Below are 17,294 nucleotides of genomic sequence, written 5' to 3' on the forward strand. Positions count from 1 at the left end.
TGTTTGTTATATATTTGTTTAAATCACTGCATTAGCAGCAAACTCTGTTTTTTTTTGTTTTGTTTTTACTGTCAATTTAATGCTCTCTGAATCTGACGGGCACAGCGATTTTTCATTTCCTATTTTATAAACTTCCTCTGCTAAAATAATGTTTAAAAAAAAAAACCAAGAAAGGCCAGGGCAGGAAACAGAGGCTCTTCCAGCCTTTTCGTCACACAGGTGAGTTACCCAAACGCTATGTAAACAGAGCAAATTTCAAACCAATTTTCTCTCTGTAATTTTCTTTGGGCTTGAATCGTCTTCCCTTTAATACTCCAAAGTTGTTGTTGCCGTTTGGTCTTCATTTTGCTGACAGAAATTCATTCGTGCAAAATCAATTCCAGCTCGTAGGATTCGGAATGCACCAGTTTCACTGCCGCTTCCATAAGGACCTAATGAATTAATGCAAATATTTTAAACACTTCATTTCCATTTACAAGAGAAGGAGGGGAAGAACATTTCTGCTAAAAATCAGTGGACCACCACGATCCACACTTGAAGAGACTGAAATGCATTTGTGTACAATTCATCCTAAGGAAACAGAGCTTATTAGATGGTTAGATGAATAAATAACTGTGCCTCCGGATTAATTTCTTGGCCTGAAACAAGCCAGCACCTGCTTCCCTGCACCCCCCCCCCAAGGATGACTGATTGAACTTGGTTAGATTTGCATTAATAAGTGTGAGCCAGACCCTTGTGCGGACAAATCTCACAGCATCCAGCTCAGGGGAGAGGCGCGCTGTGACATTCTCCTATGCTAAAAGGCAAATGACAAGGGAGAGCTCTGTTTCCAAAATCCCGGGAGGCCAGCACGCTTGTGAAAGGCAGAACATGGCTGGCAGGGAAAGGAAAGGGGGACTGGCAAGCCTCTCGTCTTGTTGCCATGACAGATATGTGCCCTTGGAGGGAAGAAGCGGAGCCAAGCTTCCAGCTGCCAGGGCTGTGCCTGTGGAGGCTGCAGGAGCCCGCAGGGATCGGTGGAGCGAGCGATGCAGAGAGGCACCCGGCAGCCTTCACGTTCCTCCAAGACTTGCAGGGAAGTAGCCCGGAGGCTCCTGAGCGTAGCAAAGCTGAAGGGCTGTTCGTCCCCCTCTCGATTTCTTCCTTAGGGGGCCATTTTCAGTAATTCAGTGGCGTTTTTTTTTTCTTCTTTGCATTTCCTTGCCCCCCTGTGGGACAGAGAGGCCGGACAGCAATTTGCAAGGTGTACGGGGGATCGGAAGCAGAGCTTACTTGGTGTGTAGGGCTGGCAGGTTGACAGCTGCGAATGAGTGCAGCCAAAGGAGGGGAGAAGGGGAGAGGCTGAGTCAGGCAGGAGGACAACTCCCAGCCTTGCGCTCCTCCTCCACCTCCTCCTTCCGCACCTCTTCTCTGGCAAAACCTGCACACATGGGGCATCGGTCTGTGTGTCAGCCAAACCGGGTCCTGGGAATCTGACACAGGTCCTGAATGGATGAGGCTGGAGTGAAGCAGAGATATTCTGGGAACTTGCCCCCCATGCAGCAGCAGCAGCAGCTTTCTCTGGCTGGGGTATTCCAGCTTGGCTTGGGACTTTGCACTTTCTCCGGGATTTGCAGCGGCTGCTTCTCTCTGATGCTCGTCTCCTGTGCAGGTTAGTAAAGCATGCTCCTTTCACTGTTAGTCATCTGGTAGGCTTGTAAACAGATAAACGTGCTGCAGCTCCCCAGTGCACAATTGCACACGAGTAGCCCGATGTTGCATTTTCTGAACTTTATAAAGCACACGGAGGTGACCCAGTCATGTTCAATTTCGCTGTTTCAGTTTTTCAAAATAGGACTTATATAATTAATGGCATCGATTCTGCTTACTGTGCAATCGGGACTTTTAAGGTTACCCTACTAGCTGAAAACCAGAACTTCTGTCTGACAGAACTAGTGTACAGTCCAAATGTGGCAATGTTTTTTTTTTTGAGTTGTGTACAGTATGTGTGAAACACTTTACCAGTTCAAGGGGTACTTCAGGATAAAGTTTGCTAAACCCTAGCAGTCCATCAATAAAGTTCATGCAAAATCAGAAATGTGGCGGCAAGATCTTCTCCCCCCCTTGCCTTGTAACCAGATGTATTATAGGTTTTGGCCAATTCAGTGTCTATCTATGGGGAATATGCTGGCCACAACTTAAAGAACAGGATAATGCTGAGAAACCTGTGTGCTTCTGTTCCTTTGCTTTTATCATTCTCCTGGAACCCCCTCCCCCCCCCCCCCCAAAAGCTCTTCCTGTTTGCCAGAACCGCAAAGACCCATTTCTGAACTGATTGCCTCCAAATTAAAAACTTGGGCTGACACCTGCTACCTGGCTCAGTTTCAGAGTGACAGTGACCGCCAGGATGACATGAGTTTCAGTCAGCAAAGGAAACGGTCTCAGCCTGGTTTGCATGCCCATCTGGTCCAGCGGTGTGGAGGGACATGTTAACACCCTCTTTGTTAGGGCTGTTAATTCAAGTTTTGCTCCTATAGAGGTATGAGGGAGGAGGGGGGAAGAAACCCGTCAACTGGAACCAAAATGTAAAACTCAAATAGCAGCTCCAAGCACGAAAACGCTCCATAGCAGTGCTATAATCCCTAATATGTTTGTTGACACCAAAGAGTCAAATGATGAAAAGTAATAAGAAAGTGAACCTAGTAAAGTGTGTGTGTGTGTGTGTGTGGGGGGGGGGGGGGGGGGGGTGGGGGTCGGTGGAGGCTAGAATTATTGTAAATGGTTTTCCTTCCAGTATAGATCATTAGGAAAAATAGGGAAAGCGTGAGAAGGTGCACTGCTTAATTATTTATATGGAGACATCCATCAGCAAATGTGCATGATTTATTTATAAATCAGTAGAACTTTAAAATGAAGCAGCGACTTCTGATTACTCTCTTGCTCTTCAGTGACGTGGGCAAGGGATGTCTGGACTAGGGCTCCCTTACCTTCTTTAAGTGCAAAACTTTTATGAGACATGCAGCCATGCCTTGTCTTTAGCATTAAGTGTGCAAATGGAGACTCAAATGTCTCGGGCTCCTGTGCAGCGATTCTGTTCTCTGACGCATTTAAAGCCTCCTAAAGCCATGCCTTGACATTGTGAGCTGCCTGGAACAGGTGGAGAGAAGAGATCCCGGTGACCTCCAGGAGCCAGGGGGACTCAAGGAAGACTCCCAGGCAACAGCAGCAGTGGGTGGTCTGTTATCTCCAAGCATCCCATGGGAGGGAGGTGCAGGAGAGGCGCTTGCTAGTTACAGCATTGTGGTAACATAGTAACATAGTAGATGACGGCAGAAAAAGACCTGCACGGTCCATCCAGTCTGCCCAAGAAGATAAATTCATATGTGCTACTTTTTTTTATTTGTACTGTCCTCTTCAGTGCACAGACTGTATAAGTCTGGCCAGCCCTATCCCTGCCACCCACCACCGGCTCTGGCACAGACCGTATAAGTCTGCCCAGCACTATCCCCGCCGCCCAACCACTAGCCCCGGCACAGACCGTATAAGTCTGCCCAGCACTAGTCCTGCCTCCCAACCACCAGCCCCAGCACAGACCGTATATGTCTGACCACACTAGTCCCGCCTCCCAACCACCAGCCCCAGCACAGACCGTATATGTCTGCCCACACTAGCCCCGCCTCCCAACCACCAGCTCTGCCACCCATTCTAGGCTAAGCTCCTGAGGATCCCTTTCTTCTGCACAGGATTCCTTTATGTTTATCCCACGCATGTTTGAATTCCGTTACCGTGGTAGAAATGCAAAAGTGTTGGAAGCAGTTCTGCACACAGAGCCTGAGAGCTTGATGCTGTCCTGTCCTGACAAACATGAATCCCAAACAATAGAGAGGATAGGCAAAGGTTTGTATCCTGTTCTAAAATATACATAACTCCTCCACATATACTCAGAACTGTGTTACACTATCTGCTTGTTCTACTACTACCATGTTTTATCATTATCATGTTGCCCAAGATCCTTCCGTAACACTAAATACGTGGAGGGGCATAATCGAACGAAAACGTCTGTCTCCATGGGCGTTTATCTCCGAGAACGGGTCCGTGAAGGGGCGGACCGAACCGTATTTTCGAAAAAAAATAGACGTCCATGTTTTATTCGACAATTTGTGAGCTGGGCGTTTTTGTTTTTCAGTGATAATGGAAAATGAAAGCGCCCAGCTCAAAAACGAATAAATCCAAGGCATTTGTTTGTGGGAGGGGCCGGGAGTCGTAGTGCACTGGTCCCCCTCACATGCCAGGACACCAACCGGGCACCCTAGGGGGCACTTTTACAAAAAAAAAAAAAAAGGTAAAAGAGCTCCCAGGTGCATAGCACCCTTCCCTTGTGTGTTGAGCCCCCCAAATCCCCCTCAAAACCCACTGCCCACAAGTCTACACCATTACTATAGCCCTAAGGGGTGAAGGGGGGCACCTACATGTGGGTACAGTGGGTTTGGGGGGGTTGGATGACTAAGCATTAAGTAGCACAATTGTAACAGGTGGGGGGGGGGGGAATGGGCCTGGGTCCACCTGCCTGAAGTCCACTGCACCCCCTAACAACTGCTCCAGGGACCTGCATACTGCTGCCAGGGAGGTGGGTATGACATTTGAGGGTGAAAATAAAAAGTTGTGAAACATCATTTTTTTGTGGTGGGAGGGGGTTAGTGACCACTGGGGGAGTCAGGGGGGGTCATCCCTGATTCCCTCTGGGGGTAATCTGGTCATTTAGGGCACTTTTTGGGACCTTATTCGTGAAAAAAGAGGGTCCTGGAAAAGTGCCCTAAATTCTAGTTACAAATGCATACTTTTTTTCCATTATTGGCGAAAGGCGCCCATCTCTCCTCGGCCAATAACCACGCCCCAGTTCCACCTTCACCACGCCTCCGACACGCCCCCGTCAACTTTGTACGCTTCCGCGATGGAGTGCAGTTGAAAACGTCCAAAATCAGCTTTCCATTATACCGATTTATTCGTTTTTGTGAGATAAACGTCTATCTCCCGATTTGGGTCAAAATCTAGGCGTTTTTCTCTTTCAATTATAAGGTGGATAGTAACATAGTAGATGACGGCAGAAAAAGACCTGCACGGTCCATCCAGTCTGCCCTACAAGATAAACTCATGTGTGTATACCATACCTTGATTTGTACCTGTCTTTTTCAGGGCACAGACCGTATAAGTCTGCCCAGCACTATCCCCACCTCCCAACAACCAGTCCCGCCTCCCAACAACCAGTCCCGCCTCCCACCACCAGCTCTGGCACAGACCGTATAAGTCTGCCAAGCACTATCCCTGCCTCCAAACCACCAAATCTAGCAGTAAAGTCTCGCGCAGTAACCGGGTGGTAATGACCTACGTGCGTCAAATGCCACTTGACACGCGTGCAGGACGTCAGACTCACAGAAACAGAAGCCTGCGCGGCCGCGTTGCTGATCTGCAAGGGCAGGCTTCTACATGGAATGTTGCTAGTAAAGCAGTGGGCCTAGTAGTGCAGTGGAACATCGAAGGTTGCTACTATTTGAGATTCTACATGGAATGTTGCTGAGTGAAGGAGTGGCCCAGTGGTCAGAGCACCGTATAATTTCTAATGCATTTCCACCACTCATGATGTATTGAGCCTGCAAATAGGTGGGAAAATGTGGGATACAAATGAAATAAATAAATAAATAAATAAGATGAAGTTGGGGTGAGCCTGGAGCCAGTAGAACATAAGCGTTGCCATACTGGGACAGTCCGAAGGCCCATCAAGCCCAGAATCCTGTTTCCAACTAATCCAGGTTACAAGTACCTGGCAAGATCCCAAAACAGTGCAATACATTTTATGCTGCTTATCCTAGAAATAAGCAGTGGATTTTCCCCAAGTCCACCTTAATAATGACTTGTGGACGTTTCTTTTAGGAAGTTATCCAAACAGGGCAGAGCATTAGTACTTATGTACCTAAGTAGATAAGTATTGTCATATTGGGACAGACCAATTGTCCATCAAGCCCAGCATCCTGTTTTCAACAGTGGCCAATCCAGGCAAGATCCCCAAAAAAGTACAAAACATTTTATGTTGTTTATCCCAGAAATAAGCAGTGGATTCTCCCCAAGTCCATTTTAATAATGGTCTAAGGACTTTTCCTTTAGGAAGCTGTCCAAGCCTTTTTTTTAAACCCCGCTAAGCTAACTGCCCTTACCACATTCTCTGGCAACGAATTTCAGAGTTTAATTAAACTTTGAGTGAAGAAAAAGTTTCTCTGATTCGTTTTAAATTTACTACTTTGTAGCTTTGTCGCATGCCCCCTAGTCCTAGTATTTTTTTAAAGAGTAAACAGACGCTTCACGTCTACCCATTCCACTCCACTCATTATCTTATAAACCTCTATCATATCTCCCCTCAGTCATCTTTTCTCCAAGCGGAAGAGCCCTAGCCGCTTTAGCCTTTCCTCATAGGGCAGTCGTCTCATTCCCTTTATCATTTTCATCACCCTTCTCTGTACTTTTTCTAATTCCAGTACATCTTTTTTGAGATGCGGTGGCCAGAATTGAACACAATATTTGAGGTGTGGTCGCACCATGGAGTGATACAAAGGCATTATAATGTCCTTATTTTTGTTTTCCACTCCTTTCCTAATAATACCTAACATTCTATTTGCTTTCTTATCCGCCGCAGCACACTGAGCAGAAGGTTTTAACATATCATCAACGACAACACCTAGATCCCTTTCTTGGTCTGTGACTCCTAACGTGGAACACACATCACTTTGCACTTGCTCACATTAAACGTCATCTGCCATTTAGACGCCCAGTCTCCCAGTCTCGTAAGGTCCTCTTGTAATTTTTCACAATCCTCTTGAGATTTAACACCTTTGAATAACTTTGTGTTGCCAGCAAATGTAATTATCTCACTAGTTACTCCCATCTCTCTTTTTTTATTTTATTTTTATACTTTCACAAATTAAATCAAGAATATTCTTGATACAGAAAAGATTGGTAATATTGATATCATATTACTCAAATACTGTATATAACAGGGAATATATAATCTGTCCGATCTCTAGTCCACAATTAAGAAGGAGAACAAGGTAGAATTCTGGGAAATATAAGTTTCACTTACCAAGTTAAGCAAATAGAAGAGAAACTCAGACTATATTATTAATTGCGGAGTAGACGAGGATATTACTACTGGTTGTGTAATTGGAGTTACAACAGTCTTCAAATCTAAGAAAGAGGTTAAATGCATAGGATCCTAAAAAACATATTTTACCGAGTTTACTTTCAATACACATTTGCAAGGAAAATTCAACCAAAACATACCGCCCATTTGTAAAACCTGAAGGCGAAGCTTAAGAAAATGTTGATGCCGCTTTTGGGTTACTCTAGCAACATCTGGAATCACTCTAATCTTATAGTTCATAAAGAGTTCTTCCCTATGCCGGAAAAATTACTTTAATATCCAATCTTGGTCAGGTTGTAGCACAAAGGTTACTATTAATGTTGCTGGTTTAGAGTCCAACTCATCCTCTTCAATCAGTTGTGTAAGGTTTAAAGCATCAAAAGAAACATCAACTCGTCCCGCAATGGGTTGATTTTTTTTTATGTGGTAGCAAACAGTATATCTTAGAGACCGGTGGATAAGCTTGTTCAGGAATCTTCAATATCTCCGATAGGTATTTTTTAAAGGTGATAAGAGGAGCAATAGAAGACATTTTAGGAAAGTTTATCAAGCGTAAAGTTTTAGCTCTCTGCTGGTTTTCCAAATTTTCAATCTTATATTGTAAAAACTTATATTCTTTAATCAAGTTCACGAGTTTGTTGAAGATTACCTATATTATTAGTATTAGTTTCAATATTTTTTTCAATTGTTATTACTTTTGTTTGAAACATAGAGATATGTTCTAAGGGCATAATCGAAAGGGACGCCCAAGTTTTGCTGAGGACGTCCTCGCAAAACGTCCCGATGAAGGGGCAGGGAAACCTGTATTATTGAAACAAGATGAACGTCCATCTTTTGTTACGATAATACGGTTGGGTATGCCAAATATTGAAATTTAGGTCGTCCAGAGATGGTCGTCCCTAGACTTGGTCGTTTCTGATTTTCAGCGGTAATGGAAACTAAGAACGCCCATCTCAGAAACGACCAAATGCAAGCCCTTTGGTCATGGGAGGAGTCAGCATTTGTAGTGCAGTGGTACCCCTGACATGCCAGGACACCAACCGGGCACCCTAGGGGGCACTGCAGTGGACTTCATAAATTGCTCCCAGGTACATAGCTCCCTTACCTTGTGTGCTGAGTCCCCCCAACCCCCCCAACCCAACTACCCACAACTGTACACCATTACCATAGCCCTTATGGGTGAAGGGGGGCACCTAGATGTGGGTACAGTGGGTTTGTGGTGGGTTTTGGAGGGCTCCCATTTACCACCACAAGTGCCACAGGTAGGGGGGATGGGCCTGGGTCTGCCTGCCTGAAGTGCACTGCAGCCACTAAAACTGCTCTAGGAACCTGCATACTGCTGTCATTTTTAAAGATGTTTTTTGAGGGTGGGAGGGGGTTAGTGACCACTGGGGGAGTAAGGGGAGGTCATCCCTGATTTGCTCCGGTGGTCATCTGGTCAGTTTGAGCACCTTTTTGTGCCTTGGTCATAAGAAAAACAGGACCAGTTAAAGTCATCCAAGTGCTTGTCAGGGATGCCCTTTTTGTTCCATTATGGGGCGAGGATGTCCATGTGTTAGGCATGCCCAAGTCCTGCCTTCACTACACCTCCAACACGCCCTTGTGAACTTTGGCCGTCCCTGCAACGGAAAGCATTTGGGGATGTCCAAAATCGGCTTTCGATTTTACCGATTTGGATGACCCTGTGAGAAGGATGCCCATCTTCCGATTTGTGCAGTGGAGGGGTGTCCGCTCCGTTGGTTCCTTGCTCCCTCTGCCCCGGAACAGCAAGGGGGTGTAGAGGGTCGTCGGCAGGGGGGTCCAGGGCATTTCCGGCGTTAATTGGAATTTGGCATGCACTGACCGGTCACTGCGCATGTAGCACGTGACCCCTCACCGCTAGATCAATAGGTGGCATAGGGGCTCAGGCCGTAAATACGCATGCGATGGTTTCAGTTTTACCGCAGGCTGCTTCCCCGGCCCATTGAAAAAAAAATCCCTTTTTCCCCAGACGCAGTAAAAACTGGCCCAACGCATGCCAAAAACATGTGCCCACGTCTCCTCAGGCCACATTTTGTTGTGGCTTAGTAAAAGGACTCCATAATGATAATATGTCCATAGGAATATAATGGGTGTCTTATTATTTTGCGCATGCTAATCATTAGCATGCGCTAAATCCATTATCACACCTTAGTAAAAGGACCCCTTAATGCAGCAACCATTGGGGGTGTTCCTAGCATTTGCCATTACAGGTGTGTGTTATATATGCAGCAATCATGCAAAATTTTGCTTGGAATTAACACAGAAGAACTTAGAGGTAGTAAATGTCCCACGCTAACTGCAACAGTGCTGATTAGTGCACAGTATTTATAATTACAATTTCTTTTATAGTCTGCAAATATCATAAAGTTTTATGCAGATTCCAGTGTAAGACAACTAGGTATACCCTAGGATGAACATTTTAACAACAGCTATGAGCATCAGTACCACAACTCTAAATATTTCCTAAATAAAAAAGATTTTAGGGTCTTTCGAAATAACAAGCAGTTATTTATCAGCCTAATTTGACGAGGAAACGAGTTCCAATTTGAAGCAACGTAGTAAGCAAGATTAGATGAGAAAATTCTTTTGGAGCATAATCGGGTGGGGTGGGGAAAATGCAATACCAGTGTGTTTGTAGCATGTTAACCACAACACTCCTTTCATACATTCTCTCTGCCCATGACACACCCCTAACATAAAAACACGTACGCCTTAATTCTATTAAATGCCACCATAAATTGTGTGTGCAAATTTGGGTACGTGACTAATTTGCTCACCCAATTTAATTGAAGAATGAGTTAATTAGTGCTAATTGGCTTTTTAGCAAGCAGTTATTGGCACTAATTACATTTAATTTTCATTTATGCACAATCTTATAAAGGACGTACAAATAGGAGAGTCATGGGCATTATGGAGGGAGCGGTCCTAAAATTAATGTGTGTTGTTATAGAATAACAGGGATATGCACCTAATGTAAGCACATACATTTGTAGCACAACCATAGGAGTGGAAAGAACAACAGTGTCCCACAGAAAGTCTCAGGAGCAGAAGAAGAGTGGGAACAGAATTAGGCTCTTCAAAAAACAAACCGAGGACATCCAATGTAAAAATAACATTTATTGAGATAAGACTCTACACGGTACCATGTTTCGGTACTGAAAGTGCCTTCTTCAGGGGTCTTGGTGAAGGTGTCCAAAAACAATTCTTCGGAAGTGAGTCCTTTAATAAAAAAATGTTGTGGTCTTTAAAAAGACATTTATAAGGTGTAGTGTAGAGTATGGCTACTAGACGCCATTGATTTGCAGTCTTTCACCAAGACTTCTGAAGTGCTGAAACATGGTACCGTGTAGAATCTTCTCTCAATAAATGTTATTTCTACACTGGATGTCCTCGGTCTGTTTTTTCAAGAGCCTGATTCTATTCCTACTCTTCTCCTGCTCCGGCGCATACATTTGTACCACATGTCAGTTGGTGCAAATGGCTACGCCTAAAGTTGGGCACATAAAGTTTTGGCGATGATTTTTTGGTTCCATATATAGAATCTAGCCCTTATAGTGTGGTTTTACCACATGCTAACTGCAAAGCCCCTTAATGTGGCTGTGTGCTAGCAGATACAACAAGGCAAACCGCACATATGGGGTAACTTCAACAAATGGTGGGAAATGTAGGGGCTGGGATGACGCACACTGAGCACAGATTCTATAATGACAGTTTGACTTAGAATTGTCATTATAGAGTACTAGCATCAGGATGCAGTTTCACACCTAATCTTAGGCACAAGCAGACCAATTAGCCTGATTTCAGTGCCGGGCAAAATAGTGGGAACTATTATAAAGAATGCAGTTACGGAATGCATAGACAAACATGGTTTGATGGGACAAAGTCAGCTTGAATTCAGCCAACAGAAGACTTGCCTCACTAATTTACTTCATTTCTTTGAAGGTGTGAATAAACATGTGGATAAAGGTGAGCCGGTTGATGCAGTGTATCTGGATTTTTAGAAAGCTTTTGACAAAGTGCCTCATGAGAGACTCCTCATATAATTAAAAAGTCATGGGATAGCAGTTGCTTATTGCATTAGGAATTGCTCACTGAACAGAAAACAGAGAGTAGGGTTAAATGGCCATTTTTCTCAGTGGAGGAGGGTGAATAGAGGAGTGCCACAGGGATCTGTACTGGGACCGGTGCTAGTGACACAAAACTATTCAAAGTTGTCAACCATATGAGGATTGTGAAAAATTGCAGGAAGACCTTAGGAAACTGGAAGACTGGCCATACAAATGGCAGATTAAATTTAATGTGGACAAATGCAAAGTGATGCACAATGGGACGAATAATACGAACCATAGGTACCTAATGCTAGGGTCCACTTTAGGAGTCAGTACTCAAAAAAAAAAAAGGCCTAGGTGTCATTGTAAACAATACATTTAAATCTTCTGTCCAGTTACAGCCATTTCAGGGGGAGCACTTAGCACCACACTTTGAGGCCGGGGCGTATCTGCGTGGGGCCACGGGGGTCTGGGCTCCCATAGATTTGGCCCTGGACCCCCCTGCCGACGACCCTCTACACCCCCTTGCTGTCGCCAAGCCGCCATCGCCTATCTTTGCTGGCGGGGGACCCCAACCCCCGCCAGCCAAGGTCCTCTCTTCCGTTGCATCAAAGTTTCCTGTTCTGAGTCTGACGTCAGACTCAGAATTTGAAACTGAAGGAAGCTTTGCTGCAACGGAAGAGAGGACCTCGGCTGGTAGGGGTTGGGGTCCCCCGCCAGCAAAGGTAGGCGACGGCGGTGGGGGAGGGTTGGCGGCGGGAGGGGGGTGGAGAGGGTCGTCGGCAGGGGGGGGGGGATGTGTTGGAGGGGTTCAGCTTGGAAGAAGAGGGGTGTGGGGGATTCTGGATGCGCTGCCAGATGAAAGTAAGAGAGTGAGTATGTGTGTGTGTGTGGGGGGGGGGGGGGTTCAGGAAGCAATGGCAGATGACAGAGTGAGGGAGTGTGTGTGGGGGGGGGGGCAGGGGGTACAGGAAGCGCTGCCAGATGAGAGAGTGAATGTGTGTGTATGGGGTTTCATGAAGCGCTCCCATCCTTGAACCCCCTCCCCACTTCAGTCCCCTTCTCTCATTCAAGAACCCCCTCCCCAGTCTCTCCCATCCAAAAACCCCAGTCCCCTCCCCACCCGTCCCCTTCTCCAATCCGAGAACCCCCTCCCCAGTCTCTCCCATCCAAAAACCCCAGTGCCCTTCCCACCCGTCCCCTTCAAGCATCCAAGAACCCCCTCCCCCATCCTTGAACCCCCTCCCCACCTCAGTCTCCTTCTCCCATTCAAGAACCCCCTCCCCAGTCTCTCCCATCCAAAAACCCCAGTCCCCTCCCCACTCGTCCTCTTCAAGTATCCAAAACCCCACATGCATTTTAAGGCAACTAATGAACCAAATATGGGCCAAACAAATGCACATATTTACTAGGTATTGATCATATAAGTTCAGTTTTTTGGATGCTTTATTAATGTTCACTGTTGTCCTTAATTCAGATTGTGTTGTAGAAGAGGAAAGAGAAAACATACAAGATGCAGAAAGCTACTCAAGGAATACAAATAAATGGCTACAGAGGATCGTATATCATTCTTTCCCCCAACCCAGAGGTTTCATGTCCAGTTGAACTATAATAGTAGTTTGCAAGATAAATAGAGACAGCGACATTAAGGGATGCTCAACAGAGTATTCATGATGTGGTATTTAATTAAGGTGTCTTCCAATGACAGGCCAATTAGTCAAACCTCAACGGTGGGTTCATTAATAGAGTCACAACAACAGCAGGAAAATATTAGGGAGCAGCTTAAATCTAGTAGATTACAAATTCTGAGACAGGATGACTTTACAAAACAAACGAATTGTTCTTTCTTTGACTGGGTAACTGAAGAACTAATCTGAAGTGGAGGAATAGCCTAGTGGTTGTAGCACTAGGCTGACAACAAGGGAGCCTGGTTCCAATCCCACTGCTGTTCCTTGTGATCTTGGACAAGTCACATTGCCCTCCATTGCCTCAGCTACAAACTAAGGGGTCCTTTTACTAAGGTGCACTAACTGATTTAGGGAGGAATTCATCAAGGGTGTTATGGCCTTAACACATCTTATGTGTGCTAATGGAATTAGCATGTGCTAAATGCTAAAAGCCCATAGGTATAGAATGGGTTTTGGCATTTAGGACTAGATTCTATATATGCAGTGTGTTTTTTCTAGCAAAAAAGGTGCCGGTACTCACTGAAGGACCCACCCCACAATAGCCAGGCCCCCTGCAACCTGTCACAGAATCTATGACAAGGCAGAATTGGTGTGTAGAACCTGAGCTCTTTCATTAAAACTTGGGGTCCATGGTTCAATTTTAGCAGACAATGGAAAAGGTGCCGGTACTCAGTACCCCCAAGTACCCCCTCAAAAAAAGCCCTGTATATATGGCGCCTGAAAAATTGGTGCCAAAAATATTTCTGCCTAGGTGTATTCTGTAAACCACGCCCAGATTTAGACACAGTTTATAGACTATGCCTAGCAGGTGTATAGAATACACCTAGCAGCCATGCCTGCACCTAACTCTAGACGCGTCCATTTATACCAAGTAAAATTTGGCATAAATACTGGTGCCTGTTAGGCATGGAGGCATGGAGCAAGTGTATTCTATAATCCTGTGCATAGATTTTTGGAATGCCCACGGCCCGCCCATTACATGCCTATAGCCACACCCCCTTTTTGGCAGTGCGCATTAGAATTTATGCACACCACTTTATAGAATATGCCTAGCAAGTTGTGCGCATAAATTCTAATTAATGTCAATTAGTGTCAATAATTGCTGTGGCAATTATCAGCACTGTTTGGCTTGTTAAGTAATTACATTGTGCATCCAGAATATGACCAGATTTGCATGTGCAATTTGAATCGTGCTATATAGAATCCAGGGGTTAGTGCCTGCTAATTCCCTTAACGCGCATGAAGGCCATAATGCTCCTTGATGAATTCCCCCCCCCCTTAGTATACCTATGGACCATATGGCACTTAACGCACACTAATTCATTAGCACGTGCTAAATCCGTTAGCACACCTTAGTAAAAGGGCCCCTTAGACTATAACCGTCTGGGGATAGAGAGATAACTGGTGTACCTGAATGTAACTCACCTTGAGTTTCTACTGAAAAATGCGTGAGTTAAATCTAAAAAACGTATGATTTGGAATTTATATTGCACTTAGAGGAGTAGTTGTGGAAGTGTATTAAGGTAATGATGCACAATATTTGCTTCTTAATGTGCATTAAACAGTAATATCGTGCATTATATTACTATAACGCTCATTAGTTTAAGTCACTGCAGGAAACTTAATAATGAGATGCAAAGCAGGCAAAACGTCTCATTATTATGTAAATCAAATAATGCAGCTTGTAGTGAATATCGCAAGCTGTATTATTCCAGGAAAATCAACGCTAACTCAAAGCAGGCACTATTTTTCCTGCCTGGGAGCATTAGGCCACTAATCATTGGCTCAGTTCTCCTGGGAGCCATCTTAAAGGGACCAGAGATTCTCAGACTCCTCCTTCCCTCCTCCTCCTCCCCTCTCCGCTGAAGACTCCACTCCCTTAGACACAACTTTCCATGAAGAGTACCACCCTTATATGGCAGCTTGTGTTGTCTGTATGACTGCCTCTTTGCTATATTTAACTGAAGTTCTTTTCTCTTTTCATTGTCTCTTTGATACATACTCTTCCTTGTAATGTCTTCCAGGAAAGACGGTATATCAAATCTAAATGGAGATGCCCATATGGAATTGCCTCCATACCGCTTCCATCTAACTCAGTGCTTCTCAAACATTGCCCAGCTGCGACTCCATTTTAGTGGCTAAACAGATTATGGTGATCCCTGTCTACCTTTCGTCCTTTGCCCCTGCTCTAGGTCAACTTGTATCATCAGCCTGTGATGCTACCGCAGCTCCTGCCTACCTTCAAGCCCAAGCAGGCTGAATTACAGCTTCTAATGCAGGCCGATGATACTTCTGCATTTATTTTCATCTGTGGTCGCAACCCCACATGAAGATTTTATGACCCCTGTTTTGACTACACTATTCCATGCAGCGCAATTATATTGCAAATGATTATACATTTTATTTTAGCTCTGGGCCCTTTATTTACTGCTTGATCTAAGCAATGGCAATTGAGCCCTACCATGTACTGTAAAATTTAACATTAATTGCACACAGAATTTGAAAAGATGCATTGGCATCCGAAAAAAAATTTGCATCTTGATAGAAAATTGATATTTTTAGACCTTCAGTCTTCCTTCCCACAGAACAAGAGATTTTCCTGAGATCCAATATGAAACATTTCTGAAGCATAAGAAAAATACCAATAAAAATCTCTCTCCTTGAACTGAATAAATAACTTGGCAAGTGTAGGGAACCTTTCAGTAACATTTTAAGAATCAATGCTAATTTGATGCACTGGCACCCAGCGTCATGCTTGTTTTGCTGTCAGTTAGCACGTTGGCTCTTTTCTTTCGATGTTTGCAGCCACAGGGTTCATAAATATGTATGTTTTGAAAAATTGCCCTGCTTTTCTTGAAGATTTTAATTTGCAGAAGGTAAAACACAGACCGGTGGCTCTTTGTTTTCTACGACAAGGGAACAATTCCTAATTGGAATGTAAAAAAAAAAAAAAGCTTATTTCGAAAAACTTCAGGCATGAGTTAAAATGTTCCAAAGAGATGAAAAAAAGTGATATTGTTGATATGAGAAAAGTGAAATGTTAAAAGTGTTATTACTTATGGCTGAAACCAGGCAAAAGAGATTATGAACACTAAGGGCTTCTTTTACAAAGCAGCGCTAGTGATTCCTGTGTGCCAAATGAGAGGCAGCCCATTCAATTCCTATGGGATTCCTCTCATTTGCTATGCAGGAATTGCTAACGTGGCTTTGTAAAAGAAACCCTAAGTTATACCTCTATTTATTAAAATCTGGGAAAGACCATTAAAAAAAAAGGTTGCACTCCTTGAAACTTTGAAGAACATTTCTCTAGAGCCAGAAAATTCATTTCAGAAAGTAAAATAATCCATAAAACAATGAAATAAAAGATAAGGTGGAAATCTTAACCAATAAAACAGATGTGCCTCAAGTCACATAAAAGGTTTAGGATACCGTGAATCTTTTCTTACCAGTATGCTTTCGGAATTGTAAATGACTTTCTTCATTTAGCTAGATTCCCTTAAGAAAATACATGCTTACTTAGTTTCCAGCTTTTTTGATCACAAAAGTGTATTTTATTGAGTCTACAGTTATAGTTTGGCCACTTTTAGCCTGCTAATACCATATTAAATGGTTCACAGCGGGTTACAGGAAGACAATAGGACACTATTCATCTAGGGATGTCACAATTTAACAGAAATAATTATGTTAACTCATTTAAAAAATATTCCATTATTTATTGATCATGTATTTGTTAAACAATAAGGTCTTAAAGCTCTTTTTAAACAAGCCATAACTAGGTAAAAATCTTACATAAGAACATAAGAGTAGCCATACCAATGGTTCATCTAGCCCAGTATCCTGTTTCCAACAGTGGCCAAGCCAGGTCACAAGTACCTGGCAGAAACCCAAGTCGTGGCAACCTTCTATGCTACAAATCACAGGGCAAGAAGTTGTATCCCCATGTCTGTCTCAATAGCAGACTATGGGCTTTTCCTCCAGGAACTTGTCCAAACCTTTTTAAAACCCAGATATGCTAACCACTGTTACCACATCCTCCGGCAAAGAGTTCCAGAGCTTAACTATTTGTTGCATGAAAAAATATTTCCTCTTATTTGTTTTTAAAAGTATTTCCTTGTAACTTCCTTGAGTGTCCCCTAGTCTTTGTACTTTTGGAATGAGTAAAAAATCAATTTACTTCTACTCATTATACACCACTCAGGATTTTGTAGACCTCAATCTTATCTCCTCTCATCCATCTCTTCCAAGCTGAAAAGTCCTAACCTCTTTAGCCTTTCCTCATATGAGAGGAGTTCCATCCCCTTTATCATTTTGGTTGCTCTTCTTTGAACCATTTCTAATTCTGTTATATCTTAAATTAGGCAAATCAGC

The 17,294-nt window shown here is 43.9% G+C and overlaps 1 protein-coding gene across 2 annotated transcripts in view; it reads left to right on the plus strand.

Annotated features, from left to right (window-relative positions):
• The first annotated feature begins 1,415 nt into the window (after window positions 1-1,415).
• CHST8 (carbohydrate sulfotransferase 8) overlaps window positions 1,416-17,294 on the plus strand; it is a 709,560-nt gene continuing 693,681 nt past the window's right edge. For both annotated transcript variants that reach the window (XM_030204436.1, XM_030204437.1), the window contains exon 1: window positions 1,416-1,651. The gene's annotated coding sequence lies outside the window, so the exon portion shown is untranslated. The remainder of the gene's footprint in view (window positions 1,652-17,294) is intronic.

The sequence above is a fragment of the Microcaecilia unicolor genome, chromosome 5 (assembly GCF_901765095.1).
Source record: "Microcaecilia unicolor chromosome 5, aMicUni1.1, whole genome shotgun sequence".
Lineage (NCBI taxonomy): Eukaryota > Metazoa > Chordata > Amphibia > Gymnophiona > Siphonopidae > Microcaecilia > Microcaecilia unicolor.